At 38.8% G+C, this 23614-nt stretch overlaps 1 pseudogene; it reads right to left on the reverse strand.

Annotated features, from left to right (window-relative positions):
• Positions 1-22083: 22083 nt before the first annotated feature.
• Positions 22084-22261, reverse strand: LOC123649596 (annotated as a pseudogene).
• Between the last annotated feature and the right edge of the window lie 1353 nt (positions 22262-23614).

Raw genomic sequence — 23614 nt, forward strand, 5'->3', positions numbered from 1 at the left:
GGGGATTCTCTGTGGGTTCACACCGCCATTCCTGCGGGGGAGCGATCCTCTAGGGTTGTGGTAGATTGAGATCCATGCCTTCCTCTCTGGGAGCATGAATCCAGGAGGTCACCTCCACTCCGCCTCTTCCCCCCCTCCCTGAATTTATTTATTCTTGATAAATAGCCAGAATTGGGACTGATGGATCACATGGCAGTTCTATTTTTAATTATTTGAGGAAACTTCATACCATTATTTTAAATTTACTTTTTATTTCAGCTTATTATGGGGGTACAAAAGTTGAGGTTATATATATTGCCCATGTCCCGCCCATCCCCCTGAGTCAGAGCTTCAAGCGTGTCCATTCCCCAGATAGTGCGCATTGCACTCATCATGTAGTCATACCCCATCCCCACCCCCCACCCCCCACCTCTTTCCAATACCCAATTGGTGTTATTCCCAAATGTGCACTTAGGTGATGATCAGGGAAACCAATTTGCTGGTGAGTACATGTGGTGCTTGTTTTTCCAATCTTGGGATACTTCACTTAATAGAATGGGTTCCAACTCTCTCCAGGAGAACAAAAGGGATTCTATATCACCGATATTTCTTATAGCTGAGTAATACTCCATGGCATACATGTACCACAATTTGCTAATCCAACCCCATTATTGGGCATCTACCCAAAGGAACAAAAGTCATTCTATAAAAAAGACAGCTGTACCCGAATGTTTATAGCAGCACAATTCACAATTGCAAAGATGTGAAAACAACCCAAATGCCCATCAATTCATAAAATTTTTGATAACAGCTGCATTATTTTATATTCCCACCAACAGTGCACAAGAGTTTCAATTTTTCCACCTCTTTACCAATTTTTATATGTCTTTTTACCCTTAGACTAATTTATATGCTTCTAAGGCAGATATTATATGTATGTCTCAGTGAATCAGAATTTATAACAAGCATTCCAGAAGTGTTAATCATGTCCCTTTTAAAATAATTCTTTATATTAAATAAATTCATACTTTATAGTTTTCCAACATTTTATTATGCTTTCTTTTATTATGTGAAATAGTTGGCATAAATCACTGTAATGCTACAATCTCATTTGTGTTTCATAGGTTAAAAATGATAGCTGCATAATTTTTAGAAGATTATCTAGTACCTAGTTTCCAATCAATGTAGATGGTGATGATATGATTATGATGATGGTGTTGATGATGCAGATAGCAATCAACTTCCTATACTAATTTCTGTATATAACATTATACTACATTTAATGGATTGATTCTTGACCAAAACTCCTCTACTGATTTTGCTGAAATTCCAATGTATTTCTTGTAGAAGTTGTGTTTGCTAGTTCTTTTCAAATTTCCAATTTGGGAAATTTTTACTTTCCTTTTAATTAGAAATTTTTATAATAAATTGTTCTCTAGAGATTATTGTTCCACTTGAAACTCTGCCTCCAGGGAAGTAGCAGTAATGACATCAGGCTTACTTCTTGTTTCCAAGTTCCAGTAATCTACAGATGTGATCATAGGAACTTCATGGTTTTGACTGTCTTTATTACAAGGCAAGTGGAAAAGACACATCACTTCCACCTAAAGTTCTTATAAACTGTCCTGTAGATATGAGTCTGTTCTCTATTACTGTGTTTCCTAACAGAGGCTATACAAAGAAAAAAGTAATTTATAGACGTGATCTCCAACCATGGATGATGCCCAAATCATACACTTATAAGGGAATACTCTGAAACCATATACTAAAACATTCATAAAAATTCTGAGCTACACTTCAGCATGTAAGTAGAGAACTTAAAATATATTTCTATTACAACTGATGTTCTTTACTCACATTTCTCTTCTTTTCATCCTTCCCATTACTGTGATTTTCTCCTGTTCTTTTTCCTTCTGCTTTCACTTAGTGACAACCTTACATACAATTTTGGAATTGATTGAGTGGATGTTATTGTCCCTACTTAAGTGTTTAGCCTCTGTCTTACACTGCTAATGCCCTCAAGATGATCTTCAATTTCTGACATTTAAACCAACTATTTATCAGAATGCAGGAGAAGCTTTTTCAAGTTAATACACCTGAGTCCAAAATCACTGTTTACTTCTCCATGAGATCCATTAATATTTCCTTTCCTTTAGCATGATTATAGGAATGTAAACTGATTGTAGTCCTTTACATCAGGTCACCAAGTTTAGTTCTTATTTAATTAAAATACTGAATTCAAGTTATTATATTTAGAAAGGTCATAATAAAGAATCCCAGTGCAAAGTCCAATTTTGATTCAGATTGCTATTCCTTATGTCATAAAATGCCCAACATGTGTATCAGAAATTTATCTCTTTCTTTACTTACATCTTCATTATGTAGTAAATACATGAAAATAAAAGTGAATTAATGAATAAACTAATAAATCCTTGGGACAGAAGCCCTAGCAAAATCTAAATCAGAGACACAAGATTGTGTCTTGTTTTTAGCATTGACCCTCTGTGATATAAATTTTAGCAAGCCTCTACCACACTCATCCATCACCACAGCTTTTGAAAGGTAGTAATAGAAATACCCACTTACCTAAAATTAGCCCTTCTAACACCTGTAAATGTCACATTTTTATGTATATTGTAATTTCGGATTTGAAATCACTCAATCACAAACCTATATTCTTACCTTTAGTTGATTAGCTTTATAGTATAATATACACATGCCAAAATATCAACTTAGTAAGTGAAAACTCACTTTCTGCAATAAGGTTTCTGTTTTTTCTGCACTTCTGGTCCTTGATTTCTAGTATGAAGTGAACAGTATTAGGCTTTTGTGGCTTCTCTTAAGAAAAAGTCAAAATTAAGAAAAGTTCAATTTTTCTACTCTTCCTGAGGAGTAGAAAAATTTTTGTTCTGTATTTCAAGATAAATATAATCAATAGTGCTAAACAAAGTCATATGTTTGATTCTTTACCTTACTCTTTAAAAATCTGTGAAAATTTCATTTACTATGAAGTATGATCCATATGGAGATTACATGAGACTGACTTTAATTTTTCCGGTGACCAGTTTGACAATGTGGAGGCTGAATTCTGTAAGTCAGGGGTCATAAGCATATTATGTGATCCTGTGTAGTTAATTTTTAGAATATATTTTCTTCCCAACAACAATAAAGTAGCTTAAAATGCACATACATACCAATATAGAATTAGATGTTATTGCAAGTCTGTCTGCCAGCAGTTTGAATAAATTACCTTTAAATATGAATGGATTAAGGACACTAATATATCTGTCATAAAGGGCACTCTCTATGCATCTGTCCACATGACTTGTGTGTAGCTGAATCCACTGTCAGATTCCCCACACTCGGGAGGTTCGCGGTTCTTTCATAAGGAACATTGTCATAAACTTAATGTGAGACTGATTCAGCTATTATGAGTAAATCACACACCTGAGTTCTTATATATTCCACAGTTTATCTCAGGACCTGTTTATACTCTAGAAAAATAATCATTTGCTTTATCATCTCTTTATAAAAAGAAAAGATAGTTAATTGACATAGGTAAGGTGTTTCCAGGGATAAGACACAAAGAGCAACAATAAACTTCTTTTTCTGTTATACCAGGTGGAAGTGAGAACTGTATGGATCACAGAAACAAGACTCAAGTCACTGAGTTCACCCTGCTAGGGTTTCAGAATGAGAAAGAAGTAGAATTTCTTCTTTTTTCTATGTTCCTGCTCATGTACATGACATCTCTGCTTGGCAACACCGTGATTATCCTTTTGGTGTGTTGTGACTACCGTCTGCACTCACCCATGTATTTCTTTGTAGCCAACCTTGCCTTCCTTGAGGTCGCCATCACCTCCACGGTGGTGCCCAAGATGCTGGCCAACACATTTTTCCTCACCAAAACAATATCCTTTGTGGGCTGTCTCACACAATCCTTTTTCTACTTCCTTCTGGGATCCACAGAATTCTTCATCCTAGCTGTCATGTCCTTTGATCGATATGTTGCCATCTGCAACCCACTGAGGTATGCCAGCATCATGAGCAGACAGACATGCATAGTGCTGCTTCTGGGATCCTATGTGGGTGCATTTTTGTCAATTTTGGCATCATCAATCTTAACTGCCTCTCTGCCCTTTTGTGGGCCAAATGTGATCAATCACTTCTTCTGTGACAGTGCTCCTGTGCTGAAGCTGGTCTGTGCAGATATATCTCAGGCTGAGCTGGCTGACTTTATTTCCTCTGCTGTGTTGCTCTTGGGCTCCTTGCTACTGACGGGAGTATCTTACATCTATATTATCATTACTATCCTTAGAATTCCCTCTGCCCAGGGACGACAGAAGGCTTTCTCCACCTGTGCCTCACACATCATCCTGGTTACACTTTATTATGGGAGCTCCATTTTTATCTATGTCCGTCCCAAAAAGGGCAATGTGATGGATGTTAACAAATTTGCCACAGTGTTGAACACTATTGTGACACCGATGCTGAACCCTTTCATATATAGCCTCCGAAATGAGAAAGTAAAAGAATCTCTCCGTGATGCCTTCAATAAATATGTAGGTATGCTAACAACTTTAAGATCTCAAAAATGATATCTTTAAAATGTTGCTCTTCATTTCTGGCAAAAAATTATTTTATTGGATAACTATACAAATCACATAAGGGAGAAACTTAGGAGAACATATATTATTTCCTAACCCCTGTCCAGGCTCACTGTAGATTCACAAGATTTAAAAACACATGCATATATTCATAATATATGTATACTGACAGGCAGACAGATATAAATACATATGTGATTACTGTCCCATTCCTGTGCCTCTAGTATTTTAAAAATAAAATTCTTGTACAACATAGTGATTTGAACTCAAACAAAGCCAGTATTGGATATCTCTGCTTTAGGTAGGTTCTCAAATTTACTGCAAAATTTCCCTTTTTTTATTTTTAAAAACCATTAATTTATCTTTTGTATTTGATACATATAGAGTCCCATTAAAATAAAATAATATTAAATATGCTGTGACTTCAACTTTAAAATATTTAATATAAATTATTTATGCCATTAGTTATTTAATTTTTGATGTTAATTGTAAACTAATTTACTCATGGCTTCATGTTTGCTGTAATCTACAATTGGGCTCCACTTTGATGCCATAGAGTGTGGGATTATCTATGTGCAGCAAAGGAACTTACTAGAACATAGAAGCCTCTGCTAATCATGCAGAGGAGGGATAGGTAGAAGAAATATATCACATTGGTTTATCCACATTATTTTTTAGAACTGTAAGAAACTGTGTTAGCTACTCAGCTTTCCACATAATTTTATAAGAATAATTTTAAAATCTAATATTAATAATGACTTGGGAATTTCAACATGATTTAGGCATTACTCTTTTACTATTTGAAAGAAAAGTTCAAATATCTTAAATAAATGAGAAAATCATTCTAGACAACACACTCAGTTACATGTGAAGGATGATCCACAATTATTACTATTGATTACATCTTTCATAGTAGCCAAAATGTCTCTTGTAAGGGACAAGTAATTTCAAAATAATTCTGTTGTATAAGGAGGTGGTTTAAATACACAAATCATAAAGATAGCCTCTCATGTAAAATATTTTATGACCATAAAGGACTCTGTAAATGTTTCAGGCATACCCTTAGCCTATGCTAAAAGAAATCAGATAAAAAGAGCTACAGTGGTGTGCATTTGTTTTAATTCAGTTATTCTCAGTCTCTTTCCAATCTATCTTCCGTAATTTCTCACACCGTTAAATTTTTGTGTCCACTCTCTGACCTTACAATCTTGATTCTCCCTCTTTTAGTAAAAAGAAAAGAAAGAAAGATTACTTTGGAGTTTTCTAGATATAAGATCATATTGTCAGCAAAGAGCAAGAGTTTGGCCTCTTCTGCCCTCATTGGATGCCCGCCTTAATTTCCTTCTCTTGCCCTGGCTAGGACTGCCCGCACTATGTTGGATAGAAGTGGAGATAGAGAGCAACTTTGTCTCGTTCCAGTTCTAAGTGGGAATGCTTTCATTTTTCTCCCCGTTCAGTATGCTGTAGACTGTGGGTTTCTCTTATATGACTTTTATCATTTTGAGGTAATTCCCATCTATGCCTATTTTGTTAAGCATTCTTATCACAAAATGGCATTGAATTTTGTCAAATGTTTTTTCTTCATCTATTGAGAGGATCATATGGTCTTTACTTTTACTTCTATTTATGTGTTGAATTGCATTTATGGATTTGCATAGGTTTAACCATCGCTGGATCTTTGGGATGAAGTCCACTTGGCTATGAGGCATTATATTTTTGATAATCACCTGAATTTGGTTTGATAATCAGCTGAATTTGGTTTTTTGAGAATTTTTGCATCTGTATTCATAAGGGATATTGGTCTGTAGTTTTCTTTTTTTTTTTGATGTGTTCTTTCCTGGTTTTGTTATCAGGGTGAGGTTGGCTGTGTAAAACATGTTGCAGAGGATTCCTTGATGTGAAATAATTTCTGCTGGATAGGCACCAGTTCTTCTTTGTAGGTCTGATAAAATTTGCATGTGAAACCTTTGGTCCAGGACTATTCTTTTTAGGAAGGTTTTTTATTGCTGCTTCAATTTTGGTATTTCTTATTGGTCTATTTGGGAATTCTGTTTCTCCCTGATTGAGCCTAGGGAGGGTGTGTATTTCTAAGAATTTGTCATCACTATGTGCCCACAACAACCAAATCAAAAACTCAATACCCTTCACAATAGCAACAAAGAAAATAACATACCTAGGAATATATTTAACTAAGGAGGTGAAAGACCACTATAGGCAGAACTACAAAACACTGAAGAAGGAAATAGTAAAGGACATAAACAGGTGGAAAACCATACCATGCTTGTGAGTTGGCAGAATCAAAATTGTTAAAATGTCTATACTACCCAAAGTGATCACAGATTCAATGCAATCCCTATTAAAATACCAACATCATTTTCACAGATCCAGAAAAAATAATTCTATGCTTTGTATAGAACCAGAGAAGACCCCGTATAGCAAAAGCAATCTTAATCAAAACAAATTGGAAAGCATCAATTTACCAGACTTCAAACTATACTGCAAGGCTATAGTAACTAAAACATGATGGTACTAGCACAAGAACAGAGACATAGACCAATGGAACAGAACTGAGAACCCAGATATCAAGCCATCATCATATAGCCATCTAATCTTTGATGAAGCAAACAAAAATATACACTCGGGAAAATAATCCTTATCCCATAAATGGTGCTGAGAAAATTGGATAGCCATATGTAGAAGACTGAAACAATATGCACCTCTCACCTCTTACAAAAATCAACTCATAGTGGATAACAGACTTAAATCTAAGGCATGAAATTATAAGAATTCTAGAAAAATAAATGTTGGCAAAACTCTTATAGACATTGGCCTAGGGAAAGAATTCATGAGGAATACCCCAAAGGCAATCACAACAACAGCAAAAATAAATAAATGGGACCTGATCAAATTACTAGCATGACAGCAAACAAACAACCTACAGAATGGGAGAAAATATTCACATGTTACACATCTGATAAAGGGCTGATAATCAGAATCAATATAGAACTCAGGAAAATCAGCAAGAGAAATAGCAAACAACCCCATTAAAAAGTGGACAAAGGACATGAACAGAAACTTTTCAAAAGAAGACAGAATAATGGCCAAGAAACATATGAAAAAATTCTCAACATCTCTAATCATCAGGGAAATGCAAATGAAAACCACAATGAGAGATCACTTAACTCCAGTGAGAATGGCTTTTATCAAAAAGTCCCAAGCTTTTATCAAAAAGTCCCAAAACAATAAATGTCGGCATGGATGTGGAGAGATAGGAATACTCATACACTGCTTGTAGGACTGCAAACCTCTTTGGAAAGTAATATGGAGATACCTCAAGGAGCTAAAAGTAGAACTACCATTTGATTCAGCAATCTCATTACTGGGCATCTACCCAAAGGGAAAAAAAAAAGACATTCTATTAAAAAAAAAAATCTGCACTCAAATATTTTTAGCAGCACAATTCCCAATTGCAAAGATGGGGAAACAACCCAAGTGCCCATCAATACATGAGTGGATTAATAAAATGTGGTATATGTATACCATGGAGTTCTACTCAGCCACAGAAAACAATGGTGATCTAGCACCCCTTGTATTATCCTGGATACAGCTAGAGCCTATTCTACTAAGTGAAGTATCACAACAATGGAAAAACAAGCATTACATGTCACCATCAAATTGGTATTACCTGATCAACACTTATGTACACCTGTAGTAGTAACATCATTGGGTGTCAGGCAGGTGGGAGGGGGCAGGAGGGGATGGGAATATTCACACCTAATGGGTGTGATGTGCACCATCTGGGTGATGGGCACACTTGAAGCTCTGACTTGGGTGGGGCAGAGGCAATATATGTAACCTAAACATTTATACCCCCATAATATGCTAAAATGTAAAAATAAATATTAATAGTGATCTATCTATTCACTGTGTGCATCTCCTTTCAACTACCACCACTTCATGTCCTAGCAAGGTTTCTAGGGCATATCTGAAGCCCATTCATAGGGTTTGAAACACTACTAGCCAGCAGAATGAAAGTTGGAATTTTCATCCATACAAAACCATTGAAGTTATAACTTTTATTGTCATGAATAAAACCTACAAATATAATCAACAATTATATGGAATTGAGCATGAACTCTGAAGAAAAATATCCCTACAGCAGTGGGTCACCTTTCTGATCAGAAGGAGTGACCAGCCAAGACAAGCTGCTAGTGACAGATTCCTTCTTTTCCATCATCAGTGCTGTGTGTGTGTGTGTGTGTGTGTGTGTGTGTGTGTGTGTGTATTATTTGAGACTTTATTCTCCCAATTGCAATTTCTTGGGGAATTTTATTTTATTTAATACAGAGTTTACAGAATAGAACATTAGAGTGACATTAACTTTTGTATCTACAATGCTGACTTAGCATATTTCAGTTAGTTTAGCTAAAAGAGAAAGGAAAAAAGAGGGAGACCACATTCATGTAACTCTTGTTCAATATGGAATTGTTTTATTTTATTATTAATTGTTAATCTCTTACTATGCCTAGTTTACAAATTAAACCTTAGATATGTATGTATAGCAAAAAAACATAGTAAATACAGGGTTTGATACTATCTGTGGTTTCAGGCATCCACTGGGGGTACTGAAATGTATCCCCAAGGAATAAGTGGGGACTATTAGGCCGCATTTGGATGTAACAACACTTTAGAAAGAATTTTCACATGTCAAAAAATAAAAATTATACACATTTTGATTTATAAATGTTTCCATTTCCCTGAAACATTCAAATAAAACTCACAAAAAAATGTGCTGAGATAAAATGATCATGTAACTGCTTCAAGTATCAAGATGAGTTCAATTCCTTGTTGACAGAATAACAGAATTTTATAGCTGACATGCATATTTTATTTTATTCAAACTTCTTTTTTATGACATTATTATTTTAATTTTGCCATATTTTCTACCATGGTTTGCCATTTACTTTTTCTTTTTTGTTTATTTCAGGATATTATGAGGGCACAAACATTTAGGTTACATTTTATGTCTTTGCCTCACCTAAGCAAAGATTAGAGGCATGCTCTACCCATCTACAATGATCACCGTGCCCATTAGTTGTGAGTTTTCCCCCCAACCGCCTAATCCCTGGAGAATATCATATAGTGTGAGCACCATAGTGTTAATCAGTTAGTGACAATTTGATGGCGAGTATGTGTGGAGGCTATTCCTCCAATCTTGTAATAACTCACTGCGGCTAATAGGCTCAAGCTCAATCCAGGAAAATATAAGAGGTGCTAGATCACTGTCATTTCTTATAATTCAGTAATATTCCATTGTATACATACACAAAATTTTAATAATCCACTCATGAATCAACAGGCACCTGAGTTGTTTCCACATCCTTGCGATAGTGAATTCTGCTGTCATGAACATTCAGGAGCAGATATCTTTATTATAGAATGTCTTTTGCTCTTTTGGGTAGATGCCTAATAGTGCTATTGCTGGATTGAATGGAGTTTCTATTTTTAGCTCTTTGGGGTATCTCCAAATTCTTTTCCACTGAGGTTGCACCAATTTGCAGTCCCACCAGCAGTGTAAGAGTGTTCCCATCTCTCCGCATCCTCACCAGCATTTGTTGTTTTGGAATTTTTTTGATAAAGGCCAATCTCACTGGGGTTAGGTGATATGTCATTGTGGTTTTTCTTTGCATTTCTGTAATGATTAGAGATGTTGAGGATTTTTTTGTATGTTTCCTGGCCATTATTCTGTCTTCTTTTGAAAAGTTTCTGTTCATTTCCTTTGCCCGTTTATTGATTTGGTTGTTTGATTTATGGATAACAGACTTAAACCTAAGGCATGGAACGTTAAGAATTCTAGATGATGTTGGGAAGACCCTTTCAGACATCGTCCTAGGCAAAGAATTCTTGAAGAAGACCCCCAAAGCAATCACCACAGCAACAAAATAAATAAATTGGATATGATCAAATTAAAAAGCTTTTTGCACAGCCAAGGAAACTACCATTATAGAAAGTAGGCAACCTACAGAATAGGAGAAAATATTTGCTCTCTACACATTTGGTAAAGGGCTGATAACGAGAATCTATCTAGAACTTAAAAAAATCAACAAGAAAAAAATCAAACTTCTTATATAAAGATAATGAAAGTGAAGCGAAGAACGTTATGTCTGGTATCTAAGATTACAGAAGAGTAAAAGTAGAAGTTTAATGAAATTTAGATCCTAAATCATTGTTTCATTCACATAATATGTATTTTTAGTCCTGTTAAGTGCAAAGTAAATTAATAGATACTAATGAAAAACAGTAGGAAGTTGCCTCAGCTACATGAGGAATAGAAAACTCCTGACTCTCCCTCCATCCACAGGTGCAGTAACTAAACATCTGTTCATGGATCTGTCTCCTAAGACCAAGTGAGATATTCTTACTCACTGGGCAACTGAGAAAACGTCCACATCACATGAATAGGAATGCCAGGCATGGTGGCACTGCCCATCAAGTCTTGTTTTCTCTGGAGTCTGCCACTGGAGGATCACTTGAGCCCATGAGTTCAAAGCTGCAGTGAACTATGATAGCAACACTGCACTCCAGCCTGTGTGACAGAGTGAGACCCCATTGCTAAAAAATAGAATAAATTAAAGGAATGTGTAGGAAAAGCTGAGACAGACACATCTGGGCACAAACCCTGCCCTGGGCACTGTGCCATGTAATTGGGAAAGGAATTACCAACACTCAGCTTCTCCCTTTGGAGAGGAAGATTTGGACCTCACATGTAGTACCCTAACTCTTAAGGTTCCCCACAGTTTGGTTCTTTATTTACCAACTGTGATAACCGAGAAGATTAGACACAAGCCAGTCTCTCTAGACCACAGAAAAAGTGATTTTATACAGGCACTCAAGTGCTCCCAGGGGCTTCATCCTCAGGGAGCAATGCAGAGAGGAGACTTAAGAATTGCAGCCCCCATCTCTCCCTGGAAGGGACCCACTATTCCACTGGCTACTTGGCAGCCTGGCTTCTAAGTAACTTACACTGGGGAATTAAAGGGGCAGAAATGTAGTAACCCACTGCCAAGCGATCAGTACTTCTCAAGACTTTTCCCCTGGCTCACCCCAGCCATAGCTCCAGGTCTATTCATTCCTTCTGGAAGGAGTTTGCCCGCATATTGAACGTCCCAAGTTATATGGCTTCCACTCAAGAGACTGAATCCTAAACCCAGCTCTATGAGCAGAGAGGAGTTGCATATGTGTGTCTATTTAAGCCACAGGAAAAAAGCGGTGTTTTATATGGGCACACAAACACTTCCAGGGGCTTCACCCGCTAGAACAGTGTAGAGAAAAGGCTTAAAAAATGCAGCACACAGTTTCTCCCTGGAAGAGCTTTATAGTGGCTTGCCTTTTGACTAGCTTGTATCAGGAAGTTAAAGGGGCAGGCAAGTGTTAACCCTGAAGCAGCCTGGAAAATCAAAGTGTTACTTCCTGGGACTTCTCCCCAGCTCACTCCAGCAATGATTCTGGGTCTATTAATCTCTCCTGGAAAGTGTCTATCCAAACATCACCCCAACTTTTACAGTGTCTGCCCAGGAAACTGCGTCATAAACCTCCTAGCTCCAGGAGCAGAGTAGAGTAAGTATGTGCAAGTCTATCTAGACCACAGAAAGAAAGTGGCAGTTTTATATGGGCTTATATTTACATAAGCCCTTCCAGGGGCTTCATTCCCCAAGAGCAGTGTGGAAAGGGGATTTTTAAATGCAGCTCCCATTCTTAGGATACTTCACTTAGTAGAATGGGTTCCAACTCTATCCAGGAGAACATAAGAGATTCTATATCTCCATTATTTCTTATAGCTGAGTAATACTCCATGGTATACATATACAATATTTTATTAATCCACTAATGTATTGATGGGGACTTGGGTTGTTTCCACATCCTTGCAATTGTGAATTGTGCTGCTATAAACATTTGGATGCAGATGTCTTTTTTATAGAATAACATTTGTTCTTTTGGGTAGATAGATCACCTAAGAGCACATTTAGGAATAACATTAATCGGATGTTGGGCAGATGGGGGGGAGGGGTTGGGTATATGCATATATAATGAGTGTGATGCGCACTATCTGGGGAATGGACATACTTGAAGCTCTCACTTGAGGGGGTAAGGGAGCAAGGCCAATATACGTAACCTAAACTTTTGTACCCATATAATATGATGAAATAATAATTATATATATATATATAGAAAATGAACACTATAAAAAAAATGCAGCTCCCTCTTCTAGAAATGAGTTTATGCCTCACATTAGGTGCCCCAACATTTACAGATATTTTTTAATAGGACTTCATCTTAAAACTCTCAATTATAGGATCAGGGAGAAAGATGGCAGACTGGTGGTGACCTCCTGGATTCGTGCTCCTGGAGAGGAAGGAATGGGTCTCAGCCTGCCACAACTCTAGAAGATCGCTCCCCCACAAGAACAGCGGTGTGACTCCACGGAGAATCAGTGTGGGACACAGAGAGCAAGAAAAGACTGAGGTAAATGGGAAATCAGATCATGAAAATCTGGAGAGTGCAGGACGGACAATAGAGAGGGATGCGTGGGACGGCTGTACCCGCCTCACCAGCGAGTTAGGTGGGTTCAACCCCACAGGAAAGTGGCCTGGTTCCCCACTGACCTCCACACTCATTCAGTTAGGGATCTGCCTGAAGCTGGTGCAGAATCACCATGGGAGATGTGGAGCTCTGTGGAGAGGAGACAATAGAGGGAGGCATTTTGGACCCCGGAGTTCTGTGCACGGACTGCAACTAGCAGGAGAGGGTTTGCGCTGGGCTGCAGCGAAAGACACCTGGGGGATGCTGAACTGTCTCCTTTATGTGGGCGGCTGGGCTCCCTCAATCCCCGGCTCCTCCAGCCCCTGCCGGATGCTGAATATTTGCCCCCAGTGCCAGCGATCGGTGGGCGAGCAGCTGCCATTGTTGGGGGCCACAGCATAGCCACTGTGGAGTGATTGGGAACTGGGCGTCACCCTGGGTGGCTCCCTCCCCTAGTCCGTGGCTGCCACTAGGAGCTCCGCCTTTGCATGAACACTGAGTGCTTCCCCAGTCATGACGGAGTGGAGCGTGGACCTTGCGGACAATGAGGTGGGGTGGACCATCGCCCACAGAAGCTGCAGCAGCTGGGGCGCTAGGCAAACGAGGGCACTGCCCCTCCCCCTAGCCACTGTCATTGGCACAGAGAGAGGCAGAAACCACCTCGGGAGAGGAAGAGGCAAGGAAAAAGTCGCTTTCTGTCTGCAATTACAACAGCCCAGTGACTGGACTCTAAAACCAGTTTTGGGGCAAATTAATTCCGAGCTTATGTAGCAAAATCCTGAACAACACGTGAAGGGCTCCCGCTAGTGACAGAGGAGGCAGCTTACCTGGGCTGCTGCTCAGCCCAAGATCAGCACGCACGGCATGACTCTATTCAGGCTAAAGCTGAAAGAAAAGACCTAATGAATAATCCAAATGGAAAGGGCTCAGCGAAAGAACTCTGGGAGTATAAAGAATCAAGCTGCAACCTTGCCCTCAAAGAGGATTACTAGTTCTCCACCAATTGACACAAACCAGATTCAAAATAGCAACATGTCACAAGAAGAATTTCAAACATGGATAATAAATAAGCTGATTATTATGTAAAAAAAATGGATAACCAACACAAAGAAACCACAAAAAATATCCAGGACTTGGAAGAAAAATTCACTAAAGAAATCAAAATTTGGAAGAAAAATCAAACTGAACTGCTAGAAATGAAGAATTTATTCAGGGAGATACAAAACACAGTGGAAAGTCTCAAGAGCAGGGTAGACCAAACAGAAGAAAGAATCTCAGAGATTGAAGATAACACTTTCCAATTAAATAAGTCAGACACAGAAATGGAGGAAAGAAATAAGAGAAAAGACCAGAGTCTACAAGAAATGTAGGATTATGTGAAGAAGCCTAACGTGAGTTATCATCATTCCTGAGGGTGAAGAAGACAATAAGCAAGGGTTGGATAAGCTATTTCAAGACATAATTGAGGAAAATTTCCCAGGCCTTGCCAAAACTCTACATAAACAGGTTCAAGAAGCTCAAAGAGCCCCTGGGAGATTCATACCAAATAGGAAGACACCACGTCATCCAGTTACCAGACTGACCAAAATATCCACTAAAGAGGCCCTTCTTCGAGCTGTAAGGAGAAAGACACAAGTAACAAAGGAAGAAAAATCCATCCGAATCATGCCGGGTTTCTTAACTGAAACCTTAAAGCAAGAAGAGACTGGGGCCCCATTCTCACTCTTCTGAAACAGAATAATTCCCAGCCTAGAATCTTATACCCAGCTAAGCTCAGCTTTATATATGAAGGTGAAATTAAGACATTCTCAGATAAACAAAGACTGAGAGAATTCACCAAGACAACACCAGCTATCCAAGAAGTACTCAAAACAGACTTACACACGGACCAGCAAAAGAAAGACCCATGATTATAAAACTACACATGAGAAGAAAAAACAAAAAACCCAGTCATCACAATGGCTCAAGTGAGAAAACAGAATAATGAAATTCAACCCAAAATGAGGAACAGAAATCAGTCTCACTGATCAGTTCTCTCATTAAATGTGAATGGATTGAATTACCCACTCAAGAGACATAGATTGGATCAATGGTTAAAAAAATACAAGCCAAGTATCTGCTGTCTTCAGGAAACTAATCTAACCTGCAAGAACACATTTAGACTGAAAATAAAAGGGTGGAAATTGATATTTCAAGCAAATGGAAGCCAAAAGAAAGCTGGTGTGGCGGTTTTAATCTCTGATAATTTAGTTTTTAAATCAACAAAAGTAATGAAAGACAAAGATAGTTACTATGTACTGGTGAAGGGTACAATACAACAAGAAGACATAACTATACTTAATGTATATGCACCCAACTTAGATGCACACAGATTCATAAAGCAAACCCTACTTGTTCTGAGCAAAATGATAGATAACAATGCTTTAATAGTTGGAGACTTTAACACGCAGCAGACAGTACAGGACAGATACTCCAAAGAAAAAATAAACAAAGAAATAATGGACTTAAATAGAATGATAGAACAAATAGGCCAGACTGACATCTACAGGACATTCTTCCCAAAATCCACTGAATATACTTTTTTCTCATCAGCTCATGGGACATTCTCTAAGATTGACCATATCCTAGGACATAAAACATGTATTAAAAATTAAAAAAAATAAAAATTATATCATGCATCTTCACAGATCACAGCGGAATAAAAGTAATAATGAACCCTAACAGAAATTCTCATTCCTAATCAAAGTCATGGAAGGTAAACAACCTTCTCCTCAACGATTATTTTATAAACGAAGAAATCAAGATGGAAATCAAAAGATTCTTTGAATTAAACGACAAAGGAGACAGAACTTATCAAAATCTGTGGGACACAGCTAAATAAGTCCTGAGAGGAAAATTTATTTCCATAAATGCCTATACCAAAAAGACAGAAAACTTACAAATAGACAATCTAATGAATAGACTCAAAGAGATGGAGAAGGAAGAACAGACCAACCCGAAAGTCAGCAGAAGGAGAGAAATTATTAAAATCAAATCAGAACTGAATGAAAAGGACAACAAACAACCCATCAGGGAAATTAATAAAACAAAAAGTTGGTTCTTTTAAAAAATAAACAACATTGACACACCTCTGGCTAGACTAACCAAGAGCATTAAAGAAAAAATTCTAATAACATCCATCAGTAACATGAAAGGAGAAATCATGACCGATGCCACAGAGATACATGATATCATCTATGAATTCTACAAAAAGCTTTATGCACACAAACTGGAAAATGTGGAGGAAATGGACAAATTTTTAGAAACACACAGCCAACGCAGGCTCAACCAGGAAGAAATAGAATTCCTGAATAGACCAATATCTAGATCTGAAATCGAAACAGCAATAAAAAGCCTTCCTAAAAAGAAAAGGCCTGGACCAGATGGGTTCATACCTGAATTTTACCATACCTACAAAGAACTGCTGCCCATCCTACATAAACTGTTCTCCAATATTGAGAAGGATGGAATTCTCCCCAATACATTTTATCAAGGCAACATAATATTGATACCAAAACCAGGAAAGTATGCAACAAAAAAAGAAAACTACAGAACAATATCCCTTACGAATATAGATGCAAAAATTCTCCATAAAATCCTAGCAAATCGAATCTAAGTGGTTATCAGAAAACTAATCCATCACGACCAAGTGGGCTTCATCCCAGAGATGCAGAGATGGTTTAACATACACAAATCTATAAACATAATACACCACATAAATAGAAGCAAAAATAAAGATCATATGAACCTCTCATTACATGCAGAAAAAGCATTTGACAAAATTCAACACCCTTTTATGATAAGAACACTTAACAAAATAGGCATAGACGGGGCTTATCTAAAAATGATACAAGCCATATATGACAAACCCACAGCCAACCCCACACTGAATGGGGAAAAATTGAAAGCATTCCCACTTTGAACTGGAACCAGATAAGGCTGCCCACTGTCCCCATTACTTTTTTTTTTTTTATTTCAGCTCATTATGGGGGTAATGTATGAGAAGAATCTATATTCAGTGGACTTTGGATAGAATGTCCTGTAGATGTCAGTTAGGTCCATTTGTTCTAGCATTCCATTTAAGTCCAATATTTCTTTGTTTATTTTCTGTTTGGAGGATCTTTCCTATACTGTCAGTGGGGTGTTAAATTCTCCAGCTATTACAGTATTGTTAGCTATCATTTGGTTGACATCAAGTAGGATTTGCATTATGAATCTGGTTGCACTTAAGTTGAGTGCATATATATTAAGTATAGTTATGTCTTGTTGAATTGTGCCTTTTTCCAGTATATAGTAACCATCTTTGTCTTTTATTACTTTTGTTGGTTTAAAAACTAAGTTACTGGAAATTAAAACCGCCACACCAGCATTCTTTTGGCTACCGTTTGCTTGAAATATCTATTTCCATCCTTTTATTTTCAGTCTAAATGCATCTTTGCAGGTTAGGTGAGCTTCCTTAAGACAACAGATACTTGGTTTGTGTTTTTTTATCCGTTGGGCCAGTCTATGTCTCTTGAGTGGGAAATTCAAGCCATTGACATTTATTGAGAGAACTGATAAGTGGGACAGAATTCTATTCATCTTGTTGGGTAGAACTTCATTGCTACATTTTCTGTTTTGAGCCATAGTTGTAGCTGGGGTTCTATCTTTAGCTCTTGAGTAGTTTTACATTCGTGGGTCTTTCTTGTGCTGGCCCGTGTGAAACTCTCTTTTGAGTACTTCTTGGAGGGCTAGTCTGGTCTTCGTGAATTCCCTCAGTCCTTGTTTATCTGAGAATGTCTTAATTTCTGTTTCATATAGAAAACTTAGCTTAGCTGGGTACAAGATTCTAGGCTGGGCATTATTCTGTTTCAGAAGAGTGAGAATGGGGCCCCAGTCTCTTCTTGCTTATAAGGTTTCAGTTGAGAAATCTGGCGTGATTATAATGGACTTTCCTTTGTATGTTACTTGTTTCTTTCTCCTTACAGTTCGAAGAAGTGTCTCTTTAGTGGATATTTTGGTCAGTCTGATGACTACGTGGCATGGTGTTTTCTTATTTGGTATGAATCTCTCAGGGCTTCTTTGAGCTTCTTGAACCTGTATATCTAGAGTTTTAGCAAGGTCTGGGAAATTTTCCTCAATTATGTCTTGAAATAGCTTATCCAACCCTTGCTTATTAACTTCTTCACCCTCAGGAATGCTGATAACTCTCATGTTAGGCTTCTTCACATAATCCCACATTTCTTGTAGACTCTGGTCTTTTCTCTTATTTCTTTGGTCTATCTCTGTGACTGATTTATTTAATCGGGAAGTGTTATCTTAGATCTCTGAGATTCTTTCTCCTGTTTGGTCTACCCTGCTCTTGAGACTTTCCACTGTGTTTTGTAGCTCCCTGAATAAATTCTTCATTTCCAGGAGTTCTGTTTGTTTTTTCTTCAATATTTCAATTTCTTTACTGAATTTTTCTTCCAACTCCTGTATTTTTTTTTTTGTGTGTGTGTGGTTTCTTTGTGTTGGTTATCCATTTTTTCTTGTATATTATTCAGCTTGTTTATAATCCACAATTGAAATTCTTCCTGTGACATGTTGTTATTTCATATCTGGTTTGTATCAGTTGGTGGAGAGCTGGTATTCCTCTTTGGGGGGGATATTTCCGTTTGATTCTTTATACTTCCTGTGTTCTTTCACTGAGCCCTTCCAATCTGGATCAATCTTTAGATCTCCTCTTACAGCTTTAGTCTAGATAGCAACATGCCTTGTACTCTGTTCTTGGGCTGTGAAGCAGTCTAGGTATGTTGTTTCCTTTGTCACTAGGGGAAGCTTGTTGTGTATTGTTTAGAGTTTTTTCTACCTCAGTTGGGGGGCTACTCCTGATGTTTCCAGCCCCAGAGGATTGGTTTGACCTAAGACCGGTTTGACGAGTTAAGGCCCTGTGTTGTGCACTTTCAGTTAGCAGCCAGGATTCATACTAGTTGCAGCAAAAAGTCTCTCTCATTTTTTTTTTTTTTTTTTTGGCTCTTCCTCTTACTCCAGTTTTGGTTTCTGCCTCTTTCTGCAGGAAAGACACTGGGTAGTGGGAGGGGGTGGTGCCTTTGCTTGCCCAGCACCCCAGCTGCTGCAGCTTCCATGGGCAAAGATCTGCCCTGCCCCACTGTTCCCAAGGTCCAGGCTCCACACTCTCGAGTCTAGGGCAGCACTCAGTGTTCACACAAGGGCAGGGCTTCTAGATAGGGTCCACGGACTGGGGCAGTGAACCACCCAGGGAGATGCCCAGCACCCTATGGCTCCACAGCAGCTAAGCTGTGGACCCCAAGATGGCGACTGCCCACCCACAGATCGTTGGCACTGGACGTGAATGTTCAGGGACCAGAGCCAGGGGCCTGGCAAGCTTAGGAGCCCACAGTAGCTCCCTGGCTAGAGGGCCGCTGAATAAAAGCTGTAATTCAGGGCATCTCTGTGTTGCCTTTCGCCTTAGCACAGATCTGTCCCTCCTCCTCCAAGTGCCATCCTGGCACAGAACCCCTAGAGTCCAAGCTGTTTCCTGTTGATGTCTCCTCTCCACAGAGTTCACACAAGCCAGAGCTCTTAGCGTGAGTTCACGGATTAGGGGAGGGGGCCACCTAGGGAGCCGCCCGGCACCCTATGACTCCACAGCGGCTAAGCTGTGGATGCCAAGATGGCGACTGCCTGCCAGCAGATTGCCGGCACTGAGGGTGAATGTTCAGGGTCCAGCAGGCACCAGAGCCACGGGCCTGGCAAGCTTAGGAGCCCACAGTAGCTCCCTGGCTAGAGGACCACCAAATAAAAGCTGTAATTTGGGGCATCTCCTCGCTGCCTTTTGCCTTAGCATAGATCCATCCCTCCCCCTCCCAGCGCTGTCCTGGCACAGAACCCCTAGAGTCTAAGCTGTTTCCTGTTGATGTCCCCTCTCCACAGAGCCCCACGTTTCCCATGGTGATTCTGCACTAACATCAGGCAGATCCCTAATTGACTGGGTATGGAGGTCAGTGGAGAAAAAAAGCCACTTTCCTATGGGGCTGAACCCACCTCACTGGCTGGTGAGGCGGGTATAGCTGTCCCACACTTCCCTCTCTATTGTCCATCCCACACTCTCCAGATTTTTGCGATCTTATTTCCCATTAACCTCAGTCTTTTCTTGATCTCTGTGTCCTATGCTGATTCTCTGTGGATTCACATTGCTGTTCTTGTGGGGGAGCAATCCTCTAGAGTTGTGGAAGGCTGAGATCCATGCCTTCCTCTCTAATGTCCCTATCTTAATGTCAGTTGATTAGCAATCTTAATTGCATTCTGTTATTGAACATCACAATAATTTAAACCATAAACTTCGACTTCAGTTAACAAATAATTTAGAAAACTTTGGTAATCCCTACCCTTCCAGCCCAATACATTAGGACTATTTTGTAGTAATTTTCCATGATCCTTTCAGGTGTTTTCCTACTTAGCATGTACTCTAAATGCGGACTGTGTTTTAGTCCATTTTGTGCTGCTATAACAGGAAACTGGAGACTGGGTAATTTACAAAGACAAGAAATTTATTTGTCTCGTGCTTCTGGAGGGCAAGAAGTCCAAGACTGAGGGACCACATCTGATGAGGGCCTTCATGCTGCATAATCCCATGGTGGAAGGTGATGGCAAGGAGGGGAGGAAGTGGGAGACAGAAGAACTCATTCTTTTATCATGAACCCCATCCTGTGATAACTAAACTACCCCTCTGGTAACAGTATTAATGAATTCAGGAGGACAGAGCCCTCATGACCTGATCACCTCTTAAGGTTCCCAGATTTCAACACTACTGCATTGGGTATTAATTTTCCAACACAATTTTGGAGCATACATTTAAACCAGAGCAAACTATACTATGAACATTGTAGCATTTTTAAAAACTTAGAGAACAATCAAAGTTAATTTCTAAATTTTGCAATTTATTGACTATTTTGGATTCTATGTTGGCTTGATTGGATAGAGAAGAAACTATTAAAAAATCTCTTATTGTAGAGTGAAAGGAAATGTATCGCATCAAAAGAAAACATTTCTCATTATTTAAATAGAGTTAGGTATTTTTTTATTTTGATTTTGATTTTAATTCATTTTTAGAATAAAGGCCATGGGCCCCATCAATATATAATAGGGTTTGGGTAAGAATGGAAAGCCCTAGAGCAGTTTCAGTATGTTTACCTCACTTATATCATAGAAGCCTATATATAGAAATACAGAGAAGATTGGGAAAGAGCAATGAAATCCTGCATTATGATATAAGATGTTGTAAATGCTACATAAATTCTTAGTTCTGTTACCTAAATTACAAATAAAATACCGTGCATTGTTTCCATGCAGGCAAAGAAGAGGTTGACTCTCATTTTCCATGTCTATATTTGAAATTACCTTCCCATCAGCAGGTGCATAATTCTATGTATCCACTTTGCTTGTTTTCTATGTTCTTTTAAAAAAATCTTTTTGAGCTATGAAGAGTCTTTTCTCTGATATCATCGTACCTATTATTAGACACAGCAAAACTGCATGAAAATATCTAATACTGAGGGTGATCCAACCAGCAATATGTTAGGTAATATGTAGAATAACAACCAGACATTACTTCTAATTTGGCCAAAAGAGTTAGTTTACATGAATGCATTTGAGATGCGGTGACTTCCACTTAGATATTTCATAACAAAGGATTCTGGAACATTATTTTTGACATTTAGTCTTCAACTTGGAAAACATGCCTGTTATAATTATACTTGAATTCAGCATCATAAATATTTAAATTTTGAGGAGAGCATAAAAATTAGATTAGCCTCTACTGTGAGGCCTGGTTACTGATTCTGTCTTGTCTGCCACAAACCCCAGACCCAAACTGGCCCTATTGTGCCAAGTACCCCTGTGGTAATTCCTCCCAATAATACAGCAACAACTGATTAATGAGGAGATGACTCTGCTCATCCTGCTAAAATGCCAATGTGATTAGCAGTTCCACTCTTCGATAGAGGACACATCAGATATTAAACTCATAAGAACAGATACAACACTTGATCTTAGCCAAAAGGCCGAGAAGCGATGCATCTCCAGTCTTGGAAGAAAGGCCCTGATATTTGCTCCACCTGCTTCTGTCAGCAAGCTTGTGAGCTGTGCTCCCACTTATGGTCCCAATTAGAAACTCTGAAATGCTGCCCCCACATTCCTCATGCAGAGGCTGCCACTGGACCCCATCAGACCTCTGTGGATGCAACTATTTATGCTCTGTGTGGACTAGGCTGACACAGGGTCTCCTTTTTATTGAACTGACTTTTTTATTGTGATATCTACAGGAGGGACTCCTAGATTTGACCGTTTTTACTGTGATTTTTGACACTGCATTGCCTCAACGGCTTTACTGACAGAATTCCAACAATTAATAGCAGAGAAGGACACCTATTGCAACATTGACTTCATGACACCTTCCCCCTGGCACCCATGTCTTTCCTTGTGCTAAATAGAAACTCAGACTTTACTGCTACATTTTTCCCACCCCATGAACTCTGTCATCTGACAATGCAGCTGGCTAATATCATCACCTGCTTGACCACAGGTAGCTTTTCTGTGCCACAGCGCTTCTTCCCTGCTTATAGGGAGTCTGCTTTCTTCCACTGCATAGCAAAGCTTCCAGGCTGGATCAGCTTCCACGTACACCTCCTCACCTTTATTCTTAGCTTTTCTGGAGACTCGTCTACTGCTATGACAACTTTACAAGCTAGAACTTTTGCAACACTCATTCAGTCCCTGACCCCAGCTTATGTCTTTCCAATCTATAAGGAGCTGTCTCATGCACCACAGCATGTATGCCTTCTGCCCCTGGTGACTGCTTCATGCCCTTCCAGACTACACACCAATTTTTCCACCTGCTGAAAGACGCTCTCATTGTTACAATTTCTGTCTTTCATTTGCATGGTCACATAGACTGTCCCACCAACCTTGACTACATCTTGACCTAGCAAGACCTTTAAAGGTGCATTTTCTCACCAGTTTTAAACTTTAGAAAAATTAAATTTAACAAAGTTTAATTGAGCAATGAATAATTTACAGGTCAGGCAGCCTTTGGGACCAGAAGAGATCAAAGATTTGCTCCATAATGTGGGCAGAGAGCATTCCAAGATGGGAAATACAAATGAGATACAGAGACAGCTTCACTGGTGACAGCTCGGCCTTGGCCTTTTGGGGGCAGGTCTGAACAATTGGCAGCCTGTGGGTGGCTGAAGGTTGGTTGCTGTTAGTGCCCAAGACTCTGCTGCTTTCTACACAAAACATGCTCCTAAATTAGGTTTCCAGATTCTTTACACACTAAGTTAGGTTGCAGTTTCATTCTTAAAGACTTAAGGTAGGAAGGCAGCCGCAGGCCACAATTAGTTTAACTGAATCTTAGGCCACCTCCATGG

Source organism: Lemur catta, chromosome 13 (assembly GCF_020740605.2).
Source record: "Lemur catta isolate mLemCat1 chromosome 13, mLemCat1.pri, whole genome shotgun sequence".
In the NCBI taxonomy this organism is placed as follows: Eukaryota; Metazoa; Chordata; class Mammalia; order Primates; family Lemuridae; genus Lemur; species Lemur catta.